The sequence below is a fragment of the Manis pentadactyla genome, chromosome 3 (genome assembly GCF_030020395.1).
Source record: "Manis pentadactyla isolate mManPen7 chromosome 3, mManPen7.hap1, whole genome shotgun sequence".
In the NCBI taxonomy this organism is placed as follows: domain Eukaryota; kingdom Metazoa; phylum Chordata; class Mammalia; order Pholidota; family Manidae; genus Manis; species Manis pentadactyla.
The window spans coordinates 12,423,522-12,446,518 of NC_080021.1; positions in this window are offsets into that span (position 1 = coordinate 12,423,522).

The window sequence follows — 22,997 nt, forward strand, 5'->3', positions numbered from 1 at the left end:
TCCCTAGGCCTGTCACTGCTGTCTTTTCTGAATGAGGTGGTTTTATATGTAGTTAAAATGCCTTCTATTGTTTATTTGCATACCTGAGAAATAAATATAACTTTACTGAGTTTAGGCAGAAGAAACTTACTTGGCTCATAATTTCTGGACAGTCATCTAAACATTCACTACTGCTAGCTTCCCTTCACCTTCCAGAGAAAAATATTGCAATCCTTTGAGATAAGTTCTCCAGATAAAGAAATATGAATATGATGAATGTTAATAGGAGCTTATAAGACTGTTTCCTACCCAGTTCTTTCTCCCTATCCTAGCTCACAAAAGATGGCTTTCTTAAGACTGTCAAGGAAATCAATCCATTTCTTCCAGCAGACAAAACCCAGAGTTTGAAATGACAGGTCTTGAATTCAAGTTTTGGGCCGACTACTTAATATCTGTATAATCCAGAGCAACATGTCTAAGTTTTCCTCATCTTACTTTATTCACTGATGACCTTTAATAGTAAAAACTTCCTACATAAGACTGGCAGAAGGATTTGATGAGATGTGTCAAAGGTACCCCAAAATGGCTTATGGTAAGAATGCAACAAAATTGTGTCCTTTTTTCTTACAGAATGTTTGATAAGTTTGCAACACTTTGAAAAATGTAAAGTGCTCTAAAAATATTGGTTACTATTTATACCTATTGACATAGAGGAACAAGACTGGCTGCTCAACATATAACCAACACACGAATGGGTCTTTATGTAGTTTCCACTCAATTTAATAAGAGGGGTGGCAGAATAGATTAGTAGAAATCTGTTCCCTGTTTTTGCCCAGTTACGATGCTGTGTCTGAGTGCTCTGTTCATGTTAGAGCTGTCGAGAATTACTGCCAACACTGAAACAAAAAGAGGAAAAAGCTGCAAAATGTTATCTTTAAGTGTTAGGAATTTAATTAGGAGTGATTTGGTGCTTTAAAATGACATTCATTAGTTAGGGTAAATAAATACACTAATAAGGAAACAAAATAAAGCAGGTAACTGTTTTGATGAGAACATAATATAGGGTAACACAAAATGCAAAATCCTGCTCTAAAAAATGAATGTAGAAACGGCTTTGTTGATGTAACAAGCAGGCATGCAGTTTTAGATTCTGTCATGTGTTGTGGTAGGAACCTTGCCTCATTTAGTCTTTACAGCAATCCTATGAGTAGGTGTTAATATTTTAGTTTTGCAGTGTTAGGGAAATGAATTGCTTTTGAAATTCCTGTGGCTAGTGAGAGACAAGCTAAGATGCAACCTCAGGCCCTCTAACTTTTGGAGGGACTTACACTGAGGTCTCACTCAGTGGTGATCTTATGCAACAGAATGGACTCCAGCAGAGGTCCTGATCCAAGCCCTTCCAGACACATCTCAGACCACAGTGTAACCCAGAGTCAAATCTTGGTTAAAAAAAAAAGTTTCTTTACATCCAGATATTTCCTAATAGTTTCTTTTATGATAAAAAGAGCCAAGTTTGGAATATGAAGCCCCACATAAATCTATTCTCCTTGCTTGAATCTCATCTGAAACTCTGAAGCAGCAGAGTATGTGTTGTGGTGGAAAAAGTGGAAAGTGGTATATATGTGTGCACATGTGTGTATGTGTCTGTATATGTTTTCTGGGCATAGGCTGATAATGGAGGACTAGGTGCGGGAGCAGAGAGGTTTGTGCTCTCATGAGTGGCAGAACCCTTGGTCCTGATGTGGGAACTCCAAGACACTGGTGCCTTACCCACCCCAACTCCATCACCTGTTCAAAAAATCTTACCACTCATCTCAGGAGCTGTAACTGAGAACCTTTAAATCTAAGGAATTTTAGTGAACTTATAAGACTTCTTAGAGGTAAAATGAGTAAACATAATATCATGTTTTGATCCCTGCAACTGAGATGTAAGACTTCGGAAACATAGCCATAGAAAATCTGAAAGGAAAGAACATTCCACAGGCTGGGTGTCATTTGATTTGTACTCAGGGTTGCAGGGATGGCAGCTTCCAGCCCAAGAGGCCTCCTTTGCTGAAAATTTTCAGCCCTTAAGAGTCCATCAATTTGCTAAGACCAGCTGCATTAGTTTTCTATTCTGTGGAACAAATTACTACAAACATATAGTCTTAAAACAACACACGTTTATTGTTCACAGTTTCTGTGGGTCAGGGATCCAGGCATCATCTAACTAGGTGCTCTGTGTGGCATCTCACAAGGTTGCAATCCAGCTGCTGGCTGGGCTGCATTCTCATCTGGATCTTAGAGTCCTCTTCCAAGCTCATTGAAGTTACTGACACAATTCAGTTCCTTGTGGTTATAGGAGTGAGGTCCTCAACTCCTGGACACCAGCCCTCTCTGTATGCAATTCATAACACAGCTCTTTGCTTCTGCAAAGCCAGCAGGAAGGCATCTGGAGTTTGTTCTTCCAGGGAAGACCTAGCCCCTCTAAAGAGCTCACCTGCTATCCTGGTAGACCTACCCAAGATAATCTCCTTTTTGATTGACTCAAAGTCAACTAATTAGGGACCTTAATTACATCTGAAATAGTGTATCTCTTTTCCCACATTCTATTGTTAGAAGCAAACCATAGATTTTGCCCTCTTCAAAGGGAGGAAACTGCATAAAAGTGTACATCCCCAGGGGATGAAGATCTTAGAATGTGGCCTTCCCTACATACCAGTGGATCCCAAAACAAGGTGCACATTCAGAATGCACATGACCCATGAGGTGTAGGGGACTAATGTTTGAACTGCAATTTACAATTACTTTTTAATTTTAACTTTTCTATGATTTCAGGTGAGCATAACATATTAGAAAAGTAGTAGGTATATATAATTTGTAACCACATCTTTTGAAATGTATGCTCTTCAAATTCATTTTTTTTGCTGATAGATAGAACAATAAAAATATTTTGGAGGTTTCTGACTTAAATAGATGGTCTGACAAACCCAGTGTGACATTACTTTTGATTTTCGAAAATAAGTAACAGGCCAAGCCAGATATCTATATTAAAAGCATCCCAGACCATTAGCTATTTATTTTCTTGCCTTTCAGTATGCCTTGTAAATTTTTGTTGCAATCTGGAAGGGATGTATTGGGCAATAGGCCTTCAGTGTGAGGTTTAATTTAGTGTTTGGCTCAGTGCTGAGCTATGGTTTGCTTTTTTAAATTAAGGTATCATTGATACACAATTTTATGAAGGTTTCACACGAGCAACATTGTGGTTTCAACATTCACCCATATTATCAAGTCCTACATCCCCACCACTGCAATCACTATCCATCAGCATAGTAAGATGCTATAGAGTTATTACTGGTCTTCTCCATTCTATGGTGCCTTCCCCGTGACCTACCTATATTGTGAATGCTAATTATAATGCCCCTCAATCCACTTCTCCCTCCCTCCCCACCCACTCTCCCCACCCCTTTCCTTTTGGTAACCGCTAGTCCTTTCTTGGAGTCTGTGAGTCTGCTGCTGTTTTGTTCCTTCAGTTTTGCTCTGTTGTTATACTCCACAAATGAGTAAAATTATTAGGTACTTGTCTTTCTCCATGAGAGCATGATACCCTCAAGCTTCATCCATGTTGCTGCAAATGGTAGGATTTGTTTTTTTATGGTTGTATAATATTCCATTGTGTATATGAACCACCTCTTCTTTATCCATTCATCTACTGATGGACACAGGTTGCTTACTTATCTTGGCTATTGTAAATAGTGCTGTAATAAACATAGCAGTGCATATGTCTTTTTGAATCAGGGATTTTGTTTTCTTTGGGTAAATTCCTAGGAGTGGAATTACTGGGTCAAATGGTATTTCTATTCTTAGTTTTTTGAGGAACTTCCGTATTGCTTTCCACAATGGTTGAACCAATTTACATACCCACCAACGGTATAGGAGGATTCCCCTAACTCCTTTTCCTCGCCAGCATTTGTTGTTCCTTGTCTTTTGAATGTTGCCATTCTAACTGGTGTGAGGTGATATCTCGCTGTAGTTTTAATTTGTACTTCCCTGATGATTAGCAATGTGGAGCATATTTTCATGTGCCTACTGGCCATCTGAACTTCTTCCTTATCAGATAAGTCATTTATGAATATATTCTTCCATACTGTAGGATGCCTTTTTGTTCTGCTGATGGTGTCCTTTGCTGTATAGAAATATTTTACTTTGACATAGTCCCACTTGTTCATTTTTGCTTTTTTTTCCCTTGCCTGAGGAGATGTGTTCAGGAAAAAGTTACTCATGTTTGTATTCAAGAGATTTTTGTCTATGCTTTCTTCTGTGAATTTTATGGTTACATGACTTACATTCAGGCCTTTTATCCATTTCGAGTTTACTTTTGTGTATGGAGTTAGACAGTGATCCAATTTCATTCTTTTACATGTGGCTGTCCAGTTTTGCCAACACCAGTTGCTGAAGAGGCTGTCATTTACCCATTGTATATCCATGGCTCCTTTATCATATATTAATTGTCCATATATGTATGGGTTTATATCTGGGCTGTCTGTTTTGTTCCATTGATCTATGGGTCTGTTCTTGTGACAGTGCCAAATTGTTTTGATTACTGTGGCTTTGTAGTAGAACTTGAAGTTAGGGGGCATAATCCCTCCAGCTTTGTTCTTCCTTCTCAGGATTGCTTTGGCTATTTGGGGTCTTTTGTGGTTCCATATGAATTATAAAACTATTTGTTCTTGTTCGTTGAAGAATGCTGTTGGTATTTTGATGGGATTGCATTAAATCTGTAGATTGCTTTTGGCAGGATGGCCATTTTGACAATATTAATTCTTCCTATCCGTAAGCATGGGATGTATTTCCATTTATTGGTGTCTTCTTTAATTTCTCTCATAAGTGTCTTGTAGTTTTCAGGGTGCAGGTCTTTCATCTCCTTTGCTAGGTTTATTCCTAGGTATTTTATTCTTTTTGATGCAATTGTGAATGGAATTGTTTTCCTGATTTCTCTTTCTGCTAGTTCATTGTTAATGTATAGGAATGCAACAGATTTCTGTGTATAATTTTATATCCTGCACCTTTGCTGAATTCATTTATTGGTTCTAGTAGTGTCTGGGTGGATTCTTTCAGATTTTTTTTGTCCAATATCATGTCATATGCAAACAGTGACAATTTAACTTCTTCCTTACCAATCTGGATACCTTTTATTTCTTTGTGTTGACTGATTGCCATAGCTAGGACCTCCAATAGTATGTTGGATAAATGTGGTAAGAGTGGTCTTCCTTGTCTTGTTTCTGATCTTAGAGGAAAAGCTTTCAACTTTTTGCTGGTAATTATGATGTTGGTTGTGGGTTCGTTATATATGGTCTTTATTATGTTGAGGTACTTGCCCTCTATACCCTTTTCATTGAGAGTTTTTATCATGAATGGATGTTGAATGTTGTCAAATACTTTTTCAGCATCTGTAGAGATGATCATGTGATTTTTATACTTCGTTTTGTTGAATGGTGTATGATGTTGATGGATTTTTGAATATTGTACTATCCTTGCACCCTGGTATAAATCCCACTTGATCATGGTGGATGATCTTTTTGATGTACTTTTGAATCTAGTTTGCTAATATTTTGTTGAGTGTTTTTGCATCTATGTTGATCAGTGATATTGGTCTGTAATTATTTTTTTTTGTGGTATCTTTCATGTTGGTATTAGAGTGATGCTGACCATATAGAATAAGTTTGGAAGTACTCCCACCTCTTCTACATTTTGGAAAACTTTATGGAGGATAGGTATTAGGTCTTGGGTGAAATGTTTGATAAAATTCAGCAGTGAAGCCATCTGGTCCAGGAATTTTGTTTTTCAGCAGTATTTTGATTAGCAGTTCAATTTCATTGCTGGTAATTGGTCTGTTCAGATTTTCTGTTTCTTCCTTGGTCAGCCTTGGAAGGTTGTATTTTTCTAGAAAGTTGTCCATTTCTTCTAGGTTATCCAGTTTGTTAGCATATAATTTCTCATAGTATTCTCTAGTAAATCTTTGTATATCTGTGCTGTCTGTAGTGATTTTTCCTTTCCCATTTCTGATTCTGTTTATGTGTGTACACTCTCTTTTTTTCTTGGTAAGTCTGGCTAGGGGTTTATCTACTTTGTTTATTTTCTTGATGAACCAGCTCCTGGTTTCACTGATTCTTTCAATTTTTTATTCTTCTTGATTTTATTTATTTATGCTCTGATTTTTATTATGTCCTTCATTCTACTGACTTTGGGCTTCATTTGTTCTTCTTTTTCTTGTTTCATGAATTGTGAGTTTGGACTTTCATTTGGGATTGTTCTTCTTTCTTGAGGTAACCCTGTATTGTAACATAGTTTCCTCTTAGAACTGCCTTTGCTGCATCCCACAGGTTTTAGGATGTTGAGTTGTTGTTTTCATTTGTCTCCATATATTGCTTGATCTCTGTTTTTATTTGGTCATTGATCCATTGATTATTTAGGAGCATGTTGTTAAGCCTCCATGTATTTGTGGGGTTCTTTTTTGTTTTCTTTGCATTATTTATTTCTAGTTTCATACCTTTGTGGTCTGAGAAACTGGTTGGCACAATTTCAATCTTTTTAAATTTACTGAGCCTCTTCTTGTGGCCTAGTATGTGATCTATTCTGGAAAATGTTCCATGTAATGTTGAGAAGAATGTGTATCCTGCTGCTTTTCATGGAGTGTTCTGTAGATGTCTGTTAGGTTCATCTGTTCTAATGTGTTGTTCAGTGCCTCTGTCTCCTTACTTTTCAGTCTGGTTGATCTGTCTTTTGGAGTGACTGGTATGTTAAGTCTCCTAAAATGAATGCATTGCATTGTATTTCCCCCTTTATTTCTGTTAGTATTTGTTCCACATATTTAGGCGCTCCTATATTGGGTGCTTAGATATTTATAATGTTAATATTCTCTTGTTGGACAGACCCCTTATCATTATGTAATGTACTTCTTTGTCTCTTGTTACTTTCTTTGTTTTGAAAAATCTGTTTTGTCTGATATAAGTACTTCTTCTCCTGGTTTTTTCTCCCTGTTATTTGCTTGAAATACCTCTTTCCTTCCCTTCACTTTTAGTCTGTATATCTCTTTGGGTTTAAAATGAGTCTCTTGAAGATAGCATATAGATGGGTCTTCTTATTTTATCCATCTGACACTCAATGTATTTTTATAGGTACATTTAGACTATTTATATTTAGGGTGGTTATGGTTAGATACATACTTACTTCCATTGCAGGCTTTAGATTCCCCAACTTCAAGATCTACTAAAAAGCCACAGTAATCAAGACAATTTGGTGATGGCACAATTGAGACCCATAGACCAATGGAACAGACTAGAGAGCCCTGATATAAAGCCAACCATATATGGTCAATTAATATAAGATAAAGGAGCCATGGATATACAATGGGTAAGTGACAGCCTCTTCAGCAGCTGGTGTTGACAAAACTGGACAGCTACATTCAAGAGAATGAAACTGGATTATTGTTTAACCCCATACACAAAAGTAAACTCAAAATTGACTAAAGACTTGAATGTAAGTCATGAAATGGTTTTAACTCTTAGATGACAGCATAGGCAAACATCCTCTGAATATAAGCATGAGTAACTTCTTCCTGAACACATCTTGAGCAAGGGAAACAAAAGCAAAAATGAACTTATGGGACTACATCAAACTAAAAAGTTTCTGTACAGCAAAGGGCACCATCAACAGAACAAAAAGGCATCCTACAGTATGGGAGAATATATTTGTAAATTACATATCCAACAAGGGGTTAACATCCAAAATATATAAAGAACTTACAGGCCTCAACACCCAAAAAGCAAATAACCCGATTAACAAATGGGCAGAGGATATGAAGAGACAGTTCTCCAAAGAAGAAATTCAGATGGCCAACAGACACATGGAAAGATGCTCCACATCACTAATCATCAGGGAAATGCAAATTAAAACCACACTGAGATATCACCTCACACCAATAAGGATGGCCAGCATCGAAAAGACTAAGAACAACAAATGCTGGTGAGGATGCAGAGAAAGGGGAACCCTCCTACACTGCTGGTGGGAATGCAAGCTAGTTCAGCCACTGTGGAAAGCAATATGGAGGTTCCTCAAAAAACTAAAAATAGAAATATCATTTGACCCGAGAACCCCACTCCTTGGAATTTACCCAAAGAATACAACTTTTCAGATTCAAAAAGACATATGCACCTGTATGTTTATCGTGGCAGTTTTTACAATAGCCAAGATATGGAAGCAACCTAAGTGTCCATCAGTAGATGAATGGATAAAAAAGAGGTGCTACGTATACACAGTGAAATACTATCTGGCCATAAGAAAGAAACAAATCCTAGCATTTGCAACAACATGGATGGAGCTGGAGGACATTATGCTCAGTAAAATAAGCCAAGTGGAGAAAGACAAATGCCAAATGATTTCCCTCATTTGTGGAGTAAAACAATGAAGTAAAACTCAAGGAACAAAATGGCAACAGACTCACAGACTCCAAGAATGAACTAGCGGTTACTAAAGGGGAGGGATGTTGGAGGGCAGATGGGGAGGGAGAGAGAAGGGGATTGAGGGGTATTATGTTTAGTACACATGGTGTGGGGGATCACGGGGAGAACAATACAGCACAGAGAAGGCACATAGTGGGTCTGTGACATCTTGCTGCACTGATGGACAGTGACTGCACTGGGGTATGGGTGGGGACTTGATAATGTGGGTGAATGTAGTAACCACATTGTTTTTTCATGTGAACCCTTCATAAGAGTGTGTATCGATCATACCTTAATAAAAAATTTAAAAAAAATTGACCTTAAAAAAAAAAAGAGATAACACAATCTTACATCACCTCTTTGGTCATAAGGGGCATAAATTCTCCCGAAGTCATTTCTGGCTTGGAGTTCTTGCTGCTTCTGGAGTTGTCTATTTTATGAACTCTCCTGCCTTTATGATGGTGCTGCTTCTTTTTTCATTGACCAATAGCTATAAAAATAAGTCTCTGTCTATGATTTTTAGAAATAAAAACAAGAAGAAAAAGATAACAGAACTTACCCAAAGCATTTGAGTTTACTTTCTATTGGAGCATTGGGGAACCTGAGGTGTTTACCTCTGCAACATGTACAACGTCGAACTAAATGAAATGCTTGATAACATTTCATAGCAGGTGTTGAGGGAAGCCTGGGGTTTTGGGCATCTTGAGGGAGCTGAGAACAGCCAGATATAAAGAGGAAAGAGTTCATCTTGAGGATCTTGTCGGGGGAGGGGTGGATAAAAGAGCACAGAACACTATGCTAGCATTAAATTAAACGAATTCCTTAAATTTTCAAAATTAAGTTATTTTAAAAATTCTTCAGTCAGCGGTGTGGACTGCAGTTGGATTTGTTAGTAAATTGAGGAGCGTTCCAGTCATCCTGTAATGGGTGGTGAGGAGGGAGTGGGCAAATCCTTAAATTTTTGTTACTACCCATCAAATTTTGCTCTGTTCACACTTAGCTCTCCTCTCTTCTCCCTTTTTTGTTCCCATTTTCCCTGAGACTGCTCAGCTTTGGTGTCGCTTCTTCTGAAGACTTCATCTATGCTGCGAGTTTACACCAGGTCTAAAGAGAGGGACTTTCGGATTGAGTGTTTTTTTTTTTTTTTGGGTAACACTTTTATGGAGATATAATTCACATATTATACAATTCTTCTATTGAAATGTGAAATTCTGTGCTTATTTTAATATATTCATAGGGTCATGCAACCAGAACCATGGTCTAACTTTAGAATATTTATAATATGTCATCTTTGTTCTCATTTCCTGTCTGAAATTGGGAAAAGGGACACAGTCTTCAGGCACAATTTCTGTGTGATGATCATTGCACAGTGTATTTTTGTTTGATGACTATTTAAATCTCTATTACATAAAAATACTGACCAGCTATTTTGTTGGTGGTAGGTTTACATATATATTAAAATTACACAGTTTTTGAATATTCCTTTCCCGTATCATGTTGGTAAACTATGTTTAAATGGTGACTGCTCTCATTCTTTACCTTCCGTGAGCTAAATCTGACAGGTGAACAGGTTCGTGAGTTGTGCATGGTACCCAGCTGTTGGAGGCCTATTGTGCAGAAATTACCACTTAGGTTTTGCATGGAGCAGGTAGAGGAGACAAGGCTGCTTTTGACTTACTCTTGAGCAACGTACAAGCACCCAGGAGGCCATGAAGCAGACTAGGCTTTTGTCGCCTTCCAGAAAAAGAGGAGGATGAAAGGAAAACAGAACTCCAATCGAGTGTCCTGAGGACAAGAATTTCAGAGGCACAGCCAAGTTAAAATCTTCAAGCTATACACGCCCAGGACCTGGAGGCGGGCGCTAGGTGAGCAGCCTGCAGGAGCTTCTGGTCCTGCTCTATCCCACCCTCTTTCTCTTTCTTACTAGTGTGATGGAAAAAACCGATCTTGGTAGCCACATTCTGACTCCATCACTGCCAAGCTTTGCAATCTTGCACAACCTATCTCTTTGAGTATGTTTATTCAGCAGAAAATGGGCATAATAATTAGATGTCTAAGGGTGTGAATGCAGATTACAGATACTGTACCTGGAGCATCTGTACATCACACACACAGTAAGGAATAGCTTTAGATCTTCCTTCATTTTAACAGTAAGCCAATGTTTAATAAGCAGTTTATTCACTAGCCAAAACTCATTTGTGTTCAGATATGTGGCTCCTGTGTAGCAAGAAGAGACTTGTTACGTGTGTTACCTAAAAAAAACCACAACTGTAATTATTACAGACAAAACAGTTTGAAATTGAAAGCTACTTTCTTAAAATAAGTATAAGACTTGACTAACTGAACTTGTTCATTGTCCAAGGATCAGAATAGCAATAGTTTTTGGTCTGTTTGTTTGGGGGTGGAGGATAAAGAGCAGAGATTCAAAAACAAGGAAAAGAAACAGCACGTTTCATTTAATAACATCACTGGTGCCCAGTGTCCGGTCCAATGAATTCTATCATTTGAGTAATGAACCCTAATCATTTTATGTTGCAAGTCACGTTTTGTCAACGTGTTTGAGGTTCCAAGTGTGTTTATGTGGGATGTGTCACCAGTTTTCTTTTATTTTTCCTCATTTTTCTATGCAGCTCTTTAGTGAGCAGCTGTTTTTGCTTCGGGGTTTATGATCCCTTTAGAAAAAACGGAAATCTGTTAACAAAGGGATTTTTCCAAGCAAGTGAGACTCCCAAAACTGACTTGATGTTATCTAGCTCAGAAATCCAGGTCTACATTTACCTTCTGATGGTAACAAGGCAATGTCCTTTGTAAGTTCAGTGAGGCCTCCTGCACGTGTGCACAGAAAAACACTTGAAACCAAAGAGCTGAGCCAAATGGGTTTGTCGGTCCCCCTCCTGTAACTTCTCAGAGTGTAGACGAAAGGGGTGTCTGTCTGATCATTAACAGAAACGGCAAGGGTGAGGGAACCCGCTGCAGATGAATCACGCAGCACTTCTGCAAGCGTGTGTGTGCATATGTGATCTTGCACCTGTGAGGTAAGCAACCATCTACCACAGCCAGATGGAGCCTCCTGTTACCAGGCTCCTTTAGCCACAAGGAAGTATTGGGGGGCTCCCTTGTGTTTGCTGTAGCTCTGTGTCCCTGTTCTTGAACTCTTTTGAAATATTAGGGTATTTTTTTTTGCCTACAAGACACCTGCTCCACTTGCATAAATGAGTAGTGTGTGGGACTTTTAATGGAAGGTGGAGGGTATAAGCTAGTTGACTTAATTTTAGAGCTCAAAACTCAATGCCATTTTCATTTTCTTTTGTTCCTACAAGGCCTGAGGAGCAAAGATATAGTCAGGCAGACTGAACCAGACCATCCAGAGATTCCAAAAAGAAAGGTAAAATGAATCACCCATCAAGTTGTAAAAATATTTATTTATTTTTCAAATGTTTCTGTAACTCTCTGAATCAGGACCAACTACCTTATAGCTCAGGCCCAGCATAACTTAAATTTAAATGAATCTCTTGAAACGAGTAACAATGAGAAGAGGAGGAGGAGGAAGAGAAAGAGGAGGGAAAGATGAAGGAGAAGGAATAGAATTTCGTTCTTGTTTGAGGACCCTGGGGATCATGTCCAGTTGTCATGGTAACTTTCCTCCCCTTGATCAGTCAGTAATTATCACTCCAGCTTTTATTCCAACAGAAAGAGGTCTTCTTCAGTCAAGCACACCTCAGATAAATGCTTTCTTCTCAATGGAAATGGATGGCCAACTGTCTCCATCATCCAGAGACCTCCTCTATTTAAACATTCTCCTCTGAATTTGTTTCTTCTGCTGTAGAGACCATGGCAACCACAGGTAGAATTTAGTTTCCTGTTTTTCAGAGTGCCATTGGACTGGTAAAACAGCAGGAATCACTAGAAATAAAGGATATAATTTAGAATCAAGTCTTAATTCCATATTAGGAAGATGAAGTGTGACCCAGGCCTAGAAAAGCGAGTTCCAGAGAACATGGCAGGGAGGGATCTTTTGTCTGTTCCCAGCTCAGTTCCTGGCCAGGTGTGACTGGGCCAGGTCCCTTCCCTCTCTGGGGCTCAGTTTGCTAATCAGTAAAATGGGGAGGCTGGACTGAATGGGTTCCGAAGGCTTTTGGTGTTTCAGAAGAAGGAGCTGTCCTGGGGTGTCTACACAGGTGTTCATGGTATTACAAAACAGAATGGTAGATTTTAACACGTCAGTTATATTTTTGAGAGTGTCTTCCACCTATTTCCCCTTCTGGAGAGTAAGATTGTAGTCTGGGCTGTCAGAATGCATCGGAGGGGCACCAACGCCTCCTCCATGGTGACTTTGTCTCCTTTCCTTCTCCTCCCTCCTTCTCAGTGCTCTGGGAGCATCAAAGGATGCCTCTGGCCTCCTTTGGAGGAAATTGCTAAACAGAAAAATCTATTTTACTCTTGGGGACTTTGGTTTGGACCATCTTGTGGGGGTTTAATTCGAATCAAGACCTACCAATCAAATAGCATTTTCTGCCTCATCCTGGCTTCCACCTCCTCCCCTTGGTTTCTATTTTCACTTTGGTGTGAGGCTCCCTTCAAAGCACACTAAAGATGTAAGAACTCTTGAAAAATTTATTTTTTATTCTAGCAATAAACTTAGCTCATTTTATGACTTTTCTTGGCTTTTGGGGAGTCTTTAAATGATGTAACTTGCTATGCTGAAGGCTGACACTTATTCTTGCTTTACCTAGCCACCTACATTGTGTCTATGAGGCAGGAGCCGGACTTGGCAACAAGTGAGTTGTATTCAAATTAGTCACAGCAAAGCCAGATGCCACAGGGATGGGATCAAAAAAGCCTGGAAATGAAATACTAAAGACTGAAGGTACTTTTTCAGTCAACCCCACTTGGAGTCTCCTTTTTTTCATCTGTCATGTAAGCAGATTGTGTTATTTGCTCTGTCTTATTCTCCCTAGTTCTAACCTTCAGCAGATTTATTTTTTAAAAGATCTAAAAGAAAAACAGTGTGATTTAAGATAGATTTTGCTTTGTCATCTTTTATAGGGTCAGTCTAATTCCCTGTTGGAGATTTTAAATCTCCAAAGACATTAGCCCCAAATACTATTTTTACTCTAATTGTCCAAGATTAAGGAGTGTATGCACAGTGTTCTGGACACCGACAAGTTGTGAAGTCACAGAATGATCATGAGAAGTGTGTGTTGAATAGTTAGATAGTTAGGGTGTCTCCATTTCTGGCTTCTAGCTGGTAGAACATAGTGAGTGTTCCATGAAGCCCTGATGCAGGTGGCTCGATCACTGAGAATTCAAGTCTTTTCAGTCAAGCCTGTGGCTGACAACTAAGCCCTAAGCTGTGTCTCCACTTTTTTCCTCTAAAGATAAATTTCGTTATCTGCCTTGAGAACTGTTGGATCAGCCTGTAGAGTCTGTATCAGCCTGTAGACACTGATCAGCCGGTATCAGTCCCACGTGCAGGACTTCGTGTGCGGCTCCCACCCAGAGTCTTTGGCAGAATGCAGTAAACAAGAGGAAGGGTCACTGGTCTTTTCAATAAAGTGGCCCTACCTTCTGTTTAAAACAAAAAAATGGTTCAATGGGTTTTAGACCCTCCCTATGTAAACTAGCTGCTCCTTTTCCTGTAATGAGTAATGAATGTGGGTCAGGGGGTGCCGCCTAAAAGAGGTACTTTCCTTTATGGTAATGGGAAATGGGAGGTGAGAGCGCCCCAGGCATAGGCTTGACTCCTGTTCTTGGCCTTGAGTCCCTCTCCCACTGTTCATTAATTGTGTGACATGGAACAAGGTTTCCTATGTATTATCTTAATAATTTAACCTCCCTCGGTATAAATTTTCCATAGCTGTAATCTGAAGAAACTATTACCTATCTTGTAGGGGTCTCGTGAGGATTCTCAGGATCATGTGTATAAACTGCTTAGTTAGGGAACGGGCATATGGTGTGTTCTCAACACACAGCAGGTATGTCCATCATTATCTAGCAAGACACACTGCTGCCCAGGCTCTCAGTAATCTCACCTAAAAATGGAGGCAGCCAATATTCACTCAGGTCCTTCTTAAATCTAAACCAACTAGGATAGAATTTCCCGAACTGACCTGATAAAATTTTAAATGATTAAGTACTTATAGAGCCAACAGTCATTCTTGAGGATATTAATGATGAATAAGGAACATTGAATCACGTTCAAACATGCCAGTAAGCTTTATCACCTAGCCCGTGATCCTCACATACAGGGTGCACATTGGTGCACAGGTTTGTCTCACACCTGGTGATCTCAGAAAATTTCTTTTTATTTTCTGGGACAGTATAGCATTTCTTATAGTATAATGTCAACTTTAATTATATATTCCTGCATTTAAGTGCTTGTGTTCTCAACAATATAATTAAATTATATTTTAGAAGAACAACCTACGAGCACCAATTTTTATCTTGTGAAACATCTATTAACACAGTGTTCCACAGAAACTGACTAAACCTCACATCCTGTTTCAGCTGAAGCAGTGTTTTCCAAAGTCTTTTGACAGAGACGCACAGCAAGAAATTTATCTTGCCTTTCAACCTAGTGCACACAGACATACAAATGTATGTAACTGAAATGAAGTATTTCATGATATAATACCCTCTTCTAAAGCCAAGCACTCTATTTTTCATTCTATTCTATTCTATTCTGTTCTCTAAAGTACTGCTGATCAAAGCCCACTACTTTGGTTTCCAGACCCACTAATGGGCAACTCTCTGAAAAAGACAGGATTAAGCAAGGGAACGCACGGTGTTTGTGGCTCTCCTTTTCTCAGGGGTGGGTACTTCTTATATTACAACTTCAAATGCGTTTGAAATGGAACCTTCTCTAACCTCCAGGAAGCCTGTGAAGGGGCATTACCCAGGAAGGGTCATATTGCCTGGCTTGAGGAGACGCAGCTGCAGACTCCCAGGCTTAGAGGAGGGAGGACTCTAAGGGAGCTTACAGCCCCCTGCAGAAAGGCCCAAGGGTAGTAGGAAGAGGGTATGCAGGGGCCGAGAGCTGTTGGGGGCATCTCCTTCCGCAAGACTCAGACGACTTCCACAGTGTGCCAACCCCTCCACCAACCTCTTCCCACAGCCCCTCTCCTGGCGCCCAGCCTGCAGCTCCCTTTGGCCCAAACCTTCCCACGTAGGTCATCTCAGCTGGAAAACACTCCTCCCTCTGTTCCTTCCCCTCCTCAGGTCAAAAGCCTGCTTCCTGTTGATCTGTCATCTCTTCCCTGAAACCCTCCTTACCAGCGCCTCAATACCGACCTCAGCCCTCCTCACCAGGACTGAAGTAGATGCTTCATTTCTCCCCTGACATCCTTTTGACTTTCCCCATTATAACACATACTGCATTTCACTGAATTATTTTTTTCTCTACTCCACTGTAAACTCCTGGAAGGTACAGGAATCTTTCTGCTACTGTTTCCTCTCTGCTTCCTAGCACACACCTTCACTATTACCATGCCCAAAACCCTTGTCGGATCAGTGAGGTCATTCACAGAACACACTTGATTCATAAATTGCTTGCTGTGAGCCATCTGCTTTCAAGAACACCTCCTCATTCAATCATTGTAACAAACCTGCAAGCTGGGGAGGAAAGATAGGATCACTTGCTGCTCATAGATTAAGAAACTGAGGTTCAAAGAGGTGAGGAGGCTTTTCTGAGGTTGCACAGCTGGCTGGTGGAGAAGAGAAAAAACATCGAAGCTTTGGATTCTAAGCAAAGCGTGGTTCACACACACAGGGGCCTCCCAGTCACACCCATTCTCACTCATGATCTTCAAAGTCTTAAGCAAAAGTCTCACTGATCGCCCTCATTATTGGAGGTTTCTGTTAAATGTGTGAGACAAAGGGTGGACACAGACACATAAAGTTGGGTACAAGACTGGGCTCATTTTACTGATAATAGAAATTACATCCTCTGAGATTCTAGGTGACATTGCACATTGCAGAGGAATGTGAGAAATAGAATTTCTCTTTCAAATTTGGTTACCCCTGACATCTGCTTGCATAGAATTTGGAGCAAGAGTTACCTGAAAACATTAAGGAGATGAAGTGTGTTTTGTGTTGATGTGTATCCTGCATCAGAAAAGTTCAGATACATAAAGAGATGCTTTTGTATAATTCATGTTATTTACTAGAATGATTTTACTGGCCCTCTGAACATCGCTGTGCTCTCTACTATAAATATGCATCCAGACCTTTTCCAAGCCACTCGTCATTTGCCCAGCGGGCCATAAAAGCAATGGATCATGTAACCATGTATTGGGATGAAATTTCAAAAGCTCTCCATTTAGGCAGCAGGCCTTAGCGGGTTTGGGGAGCTGTAACATTATCCATTTAATTATACATTTGGACACACTGGAAAAAAAAACCCTGTATTATTTACACAATTGCCTGTAATATTCTCTCCAAGCTGTTAGACCTGAGTCAGAAACCATTAGAATGCTAATCAAGAGAAGAATATGAAATATATTTCCTTGGTGCAACTGCAGCATGTTTTCTAGACACTTTTATTTCAGCCACATGTGTTTTCCCTTCAAACCTTTTATCTGACAGGGCTTCCCATAGCCCTGGTGGGGGTGCTAGACTGCTAATTTGGAAACAGAACACAATCTGCCAGTATTAGTTCCGTTTCTCGAAAACGATGTCTTGTACAGGCAGAGTACCTTATATTTGAGGACAGCCAAATTGCTGGAATAGGAAAGTTATTATTTTCAGGGGGAAATGTTGCTCATGTTTTGATCCTATCAGGGACAGACATTGCATTAAATATTCTCATTTAGATTAAGTTCTTGAGAGACACAAAGAATGTCTCTTTCTGGATCCGAGGCATTTTAGAATATGTAGTGCAGAAGGCAGGTGTGTGGAAGGAAGCCCAAATGGCTATACTCCTGTGCCAATATTTTTAAGCAGCTACACAATTCCATATACTCTATGGCTGCTGGCTAAACAGAGTTGCATAAGAAATAGATCTTGTCTTAGAGGAGTACGTCCTTTAGAGGAGAGGCAGATGATGAAGCAGAAAATAATGCATATTGATAAACGCTCTGACCGAACCAAGACACTAGTGGCCTTGCCCACCTGGGCCATGCCCAAGGTTTTCAGATGGGGCCTTCTGCCCCAGCACGTGCTCAGGGCTAAACGGGTGGTTTATTTCAGTTGCCTGCATCCTGCCCACCCCAGCAAGTTATCTTGGATCTAAGCTGCAGACTCTGGCAATGGCCTCACTTCTCCTTGGACTGTCAGTTGTCACTGCATGTAGCTTCAGTCTTTGTTGATTCTTCTTTCACTCTGAGTATTTAGCTTTGTCCTTTCTCTACATCCCCTGAAGAGGATTCTTAATATAGGTTGCAGGCACTTGATGTTGCCAGACGTATAGTCTAATATCAAGTGAGACCAGGGAACTCAGACAGCTTCCGCTTCTAGTATCTGAATCATCTCCACTGAGCAGTAATAACTGTAAATGATTTTGAATGGTCACAAATTTGCATAATAGACTATCCCTTTGTTTTTCACTTTGTCGCTGCTCAGTGCTTTATGTTGTTCCATAATGCAGCCGATATTTCCCAAATGCTCCTAATATAGAGCAGTCCCACTGATGGGGAACACTTAGGTAGTTTGTTTCTTCAGAGCATCATGTCCTTGCGTCCAAATTCCTGGAATGCAAAAGGAGACCTAGAGCATGGACCTGACAATATCAGAACCCTTTCCTCCCACCTCTACAACTGCTGGGGTTGTCATGGTGCTGAGAGACAAAGCAATAGCACTTTCAGCAAAATGCACTATGTTTAGAAGAATGATAAATGTTGATTCAGGATGGGTTTCCAAGAGGTTAGCAGGAATTGGGAGGAACATACTAAACATTTTATTCAGTTTAATATTAATAAAGACAGATTTGCTAATTCATATTAAATGAAACCCTTGAGGGAATCTGGGTGGATCACATATCTGTCCTTCCTGAAAACTTCTTTGCTCTTACGTAGTTGCTTGTCAACATTGAATTTTGCTTCTGTGGGTCTTTCAGGGCTTTGAAAATTAATCAGTGGACCATTAGCGGATCCTTCATTTGTATTATTAAATAGATCCTAGCAATCCGTCACCATATGATGTAATAGAAACAATTTAAGAACTTCTCTAAGACTCAGTTTTCTCCTCTATATCACAGAAATAGTAATAACTACCTTGCAAGGTAGAATTAAATGAGATGAATTTAGAGAAGTACCAAGTTTATTGCTTATATGTAGTAACATGACGTAGTAATAATTATGCTTTGCTTACCAAATTGAGTCCTGGATTCACGAAATCCCATTGCCAACTATAGGAGGTGATTTTACTATCTGATGTTTTTCTCATAACTCTGTTACAAAACACGAAGGAAGGACCAAATGAAGGAAGGAAGGAAGGGAGGAAGGAATGGAGGAAGGGAGGAGAGATGGAAAGAAGGCATTAGATCACAATGAGAACAGAGAGAATATTTCAAAGTGTGTGAAAGGTCACATTTCTTTGCACAGAAATCTGTTCTGCCTCTGTCTTTGGGCTCCCAGGCCAGGCTGGCTGCCCTGTGGGGATTAGAACCCCGGGGCGTGTTTGGGTAATCTTCTATTCAGCTGGCGGCTGCTCCAGCCCAGGAATTTTATGGCAGGAAATATAAAGTGCTGTTGGGTCTGGGTGCTTTAGGGTCCTGCGTAGAATTGTTCTTTCTTAAGAAAAGTAAAAAAGAGAAAAGAAAGTGATAATCAGCTAAGGACTATTAAGCCTCATGGACTTGATCTTATCATATTGCATCTACTCTTACCAGTTCTTAATCACTACAATGTAATAACATCTGTAAAATTTATTGAGGCAATTAAAATCAAACAGTTCTTTTGACCCCCAGCTCCTTCAAAGCCACATGATGCTATGAGAGAAAGTGGTGCCATGAGACTGAAGAGTCCTTTTCAAGGTGTTTGTAGTTTAATGTCCATTTTAGATTTCAAAGTGCCTGGACTGTAGGGCCAAGAAACTAGAATTCTGGTGTCAGCTTTTCCTTTTGGTTATGAGGGATCTTGGGGTGGCAGTTGGCTTCCCTGAGCCTTAATATGCTCATATGTGAAATGGGAATGGCTCTGATTTCTCTTCCATTTCTAAGGCCCTTTTTTTTGAAAAGAAAAGAGGATTCTATTTGGTGATTGAAAACAAACGCTTTACTGGAGGTCCCTGCCTACGTTGCTGACCTCACCCTTTCCAGAGCCCTGCTGTGTCCACAGCACCAGCTGGTATATGTGGGGGGGGGGGGCAGTGGCACATGTGGCTTCTTGCCTGTGTTCAAGCTCCAGCTAACAAGACAGGCTGAGCACCTGATATAAAGGTGGTTCATAGATCAGACGGCCCGTGACCTAGATCCTGTAAGACTCAGTCCCAGCTGGGAAGTCTATGGTCAGGAAAATAATAGGTAGGACTGACCTACTTGGAAGCTGAACCCAAAGGCCATGAAGTCCACTCAGGATTGAGGCAGACCAGGTGGTTCTCAGATAAGCTGAAGTCACGGCAGAACTAGTTGGGAGTAAGGATCTAATGGAACAGACAGGCAGAAACCAGTAGAGATTTGTGACTGGGATTTCATGAGAACTTTGAGATACACACATGTTTGAGTATATACACACACACACACATACAGAGAGACAAAGAAGGAGAGAGAAAGAGAGAGAAATATTAATATTTCAGGGCCCAATTCTAGTCTGTTCAGTGCTTAGAGTTTAGGAGTAAGAGCACTGAAGTTATGTTATGTGAGTTTAACTTCTAGCTGTGTGAGTTTGGGTAAGTTATTTGACCTCTCTGGGCCTTTTTTCCTACAAATAAAGTGGAGCTGGAGATGATAATATAATAGCATCATCCTGTGGGATTGTAGATAAAGTTCTTAGCATAATTCCTCGAAAGTAATAATAGCTTGATAATTTCATTGCTATTATTGCTATTGTTTTATTCATTGTATTTGTAGGTACCTCTGCAATAAACTCCTTTTCTGTGAGGTAACACAAATAGGTCTTTCCTTCCTTGCGACTAACAGTCTTAACTGAAGTGATCTCCCGTTTCTCCAGTGTGTGAGTGCTTTTTCTCTTTTTCCATGAGGCCTTCACTGATGGCCATATTCTAATTTTCACCTTTGCTGAATTTTGTCTGCATCCATGTAAAACTCTGTAGAATGGTATCTGAGACAGCTATTCCAGCCACCAGAGCACATAATTGCAGCCTGGTTTCTTTTCTGTGGTTGTTGTTTTGTTTGTTTGTTTGCTTTTAATTGAAGTATAACTGATATACAATATTGGTTTCAGGTGTACCACATTGTGTTCAACAATTGCCTACATTGCTAAAGGCTCACCACAATAAGTATAGTTAATTGTATCCTGTTGTGAATTGTTGGGTTCGTGATATTTCATGTTTCAATCTTTTCTTTCCCAACAAAGTATAAACTCTTGGAGGGTAAATGAATTTGCATTTATTTATTTCCCAATGTTTCTAACATAATGCTGAAACTACTAAAGGAATTTGGTAAATTTATATTATTGAATAAGCCTGGGCTGCACGGTTAAGTGCACATGCAGATTGTAGGTGCTATTTCATGACACCAATATTATATTAAGAGCAAAATTTGCATCCCACCATCTACATATTTTATCTATGTGATAGATGTAGATATTTGAAATGATAGTAATACTAATTCTATAAAGGTAACCATCTTTTGAGCATTTACCATGTGTTGCTGAAATAAGCTATATGTATGTATATGTCTGTGTATGTGTGTGTGTGTGTATAGTTTCACTTAATCTTCACAACTCTATGAGATAAATTTTACTATTATTCCCACTTTACACATGAGATAATTGAGACTTTGATGGTTAGGAAAACTGCCTACAATCACACAATTCACAAATGTTACAGTTGGGATTTGAATCTGGGGCAACCTGAGTCTTTTGGTTTGGATATGCTAAGGGAGCAACAAAACTGGGGACCTGGACGTTTCTGAAAAAAATATTCAGACGATGTCTGTGAAAATGTAGGGAGGTGTATAGTGTCAGTGAGTCCCATTCTGTCCAACAGTCAGATATTTGTAAAATGACTGATGAATAACTGCTGGCTTGATTAAATTCCACATTGTATATTATTCTCTTATCCTTCACCCCTTCATATCCTTTACGTTGGCTTTAGAATATAACCATAGAAATAAGGAAAGAGAACGATCTGGTAATACAGGCACTGTTTAAGGGAGATGCATATTTTTCTCATTACTGAAGAGAAAATAGAACTTGGAATAGGAACTTCTCAAGGTCACGTGGTCAGCTGATCTAGGACCTGAACCCTGATTCCAAGCCTCTTTCCCCTCCAAGGTGCTGCTTCCTCAAAAATCATCGTCACAAAAGGCCCCATTCTCACAGTCGAGCACCTCTGTTTCTCCAATTCCCAAATTTTCTTTTGAAAGTAATACCATCTCCGCTAGACTGAAAACCGACACCACCACTTCCCAAGTGGGAGAATTAAATTCATTGCTGATGCTTAAAACTCAAAACAGGTATGCTTAGCTACCGAGCCAGGCGCTGAAGTGAGACACCTATAATCATCTCTTTATTGTTTGCTCGTTTTATGGGCCCCCCCTCGCCTGCCGTCAGGAATTCACATCATGGAGGCTCCTTTGTGGCAGCATGGGCAAGCATCTCGATTTCCAAACATCTGGCTGGCTTCAATCAGTGAGGCTCTAAACCGTGGCTCCTGGGGCTAGCTGGTGGCGGCGGGGAGAGCTGGGGTCAGCATGCATGTCCAGTAATAAGCAACCAGAGGGTCTCTGAATTCTTTTGTTCATGAAAGCCTAGATTTATGCTACCAAGGCAGGGCTGGATGGAGGAAAAAAATGAAAACAAAGCCTTACTTGGCTAACATGGCTTTATAAGCAAACTTAGTAAAGTGGGGGACGCCTGCCTGCTACGTCCCTCAAAACCAAATTCTAGTTAGTGGCAAGAGAACAGAACCCAAACAGATTTGCAGAGCAATCAGGCCAAATATTGGATGTCCAAAGTTGGGGGAATATGTGTGCTCTAAAAGAGGGGATGAAAACTGTAAGTTCTTTTGTTTGAATAGTGCTTTATGGTTAACAACGTGGGGATGATCACACATGTGGAGAGATCGGAGTGAGCAGGGACTCCACAGCCAAACCGCTTGGCTCAAACCCGCTCTTGCCAATTAGGAGCTGAGTGAACTTGGATGTCTTATTTCCCAGGCGATGATAAATGCTACTACTCCTGCTACTACCTTCTTAGAACTTCTGTAAGTATTAAATGGAACAATGCACAGAGAGTGTTTAGAGCATGCCTGCTACACAGTAAATGCTACAGAAGTGTTTGTGTTATTAATTTGTTCTTTATAAATGGCCTGCCAAGAAGGTAGAGTAGATAGTATCTCCATTGGAAAAATGGAAGCTCAAAGTGGTTAAGAAGTTTATCTAAGATTATACCAGCATTAAGTTGTAGAGCTAGGGGTAAA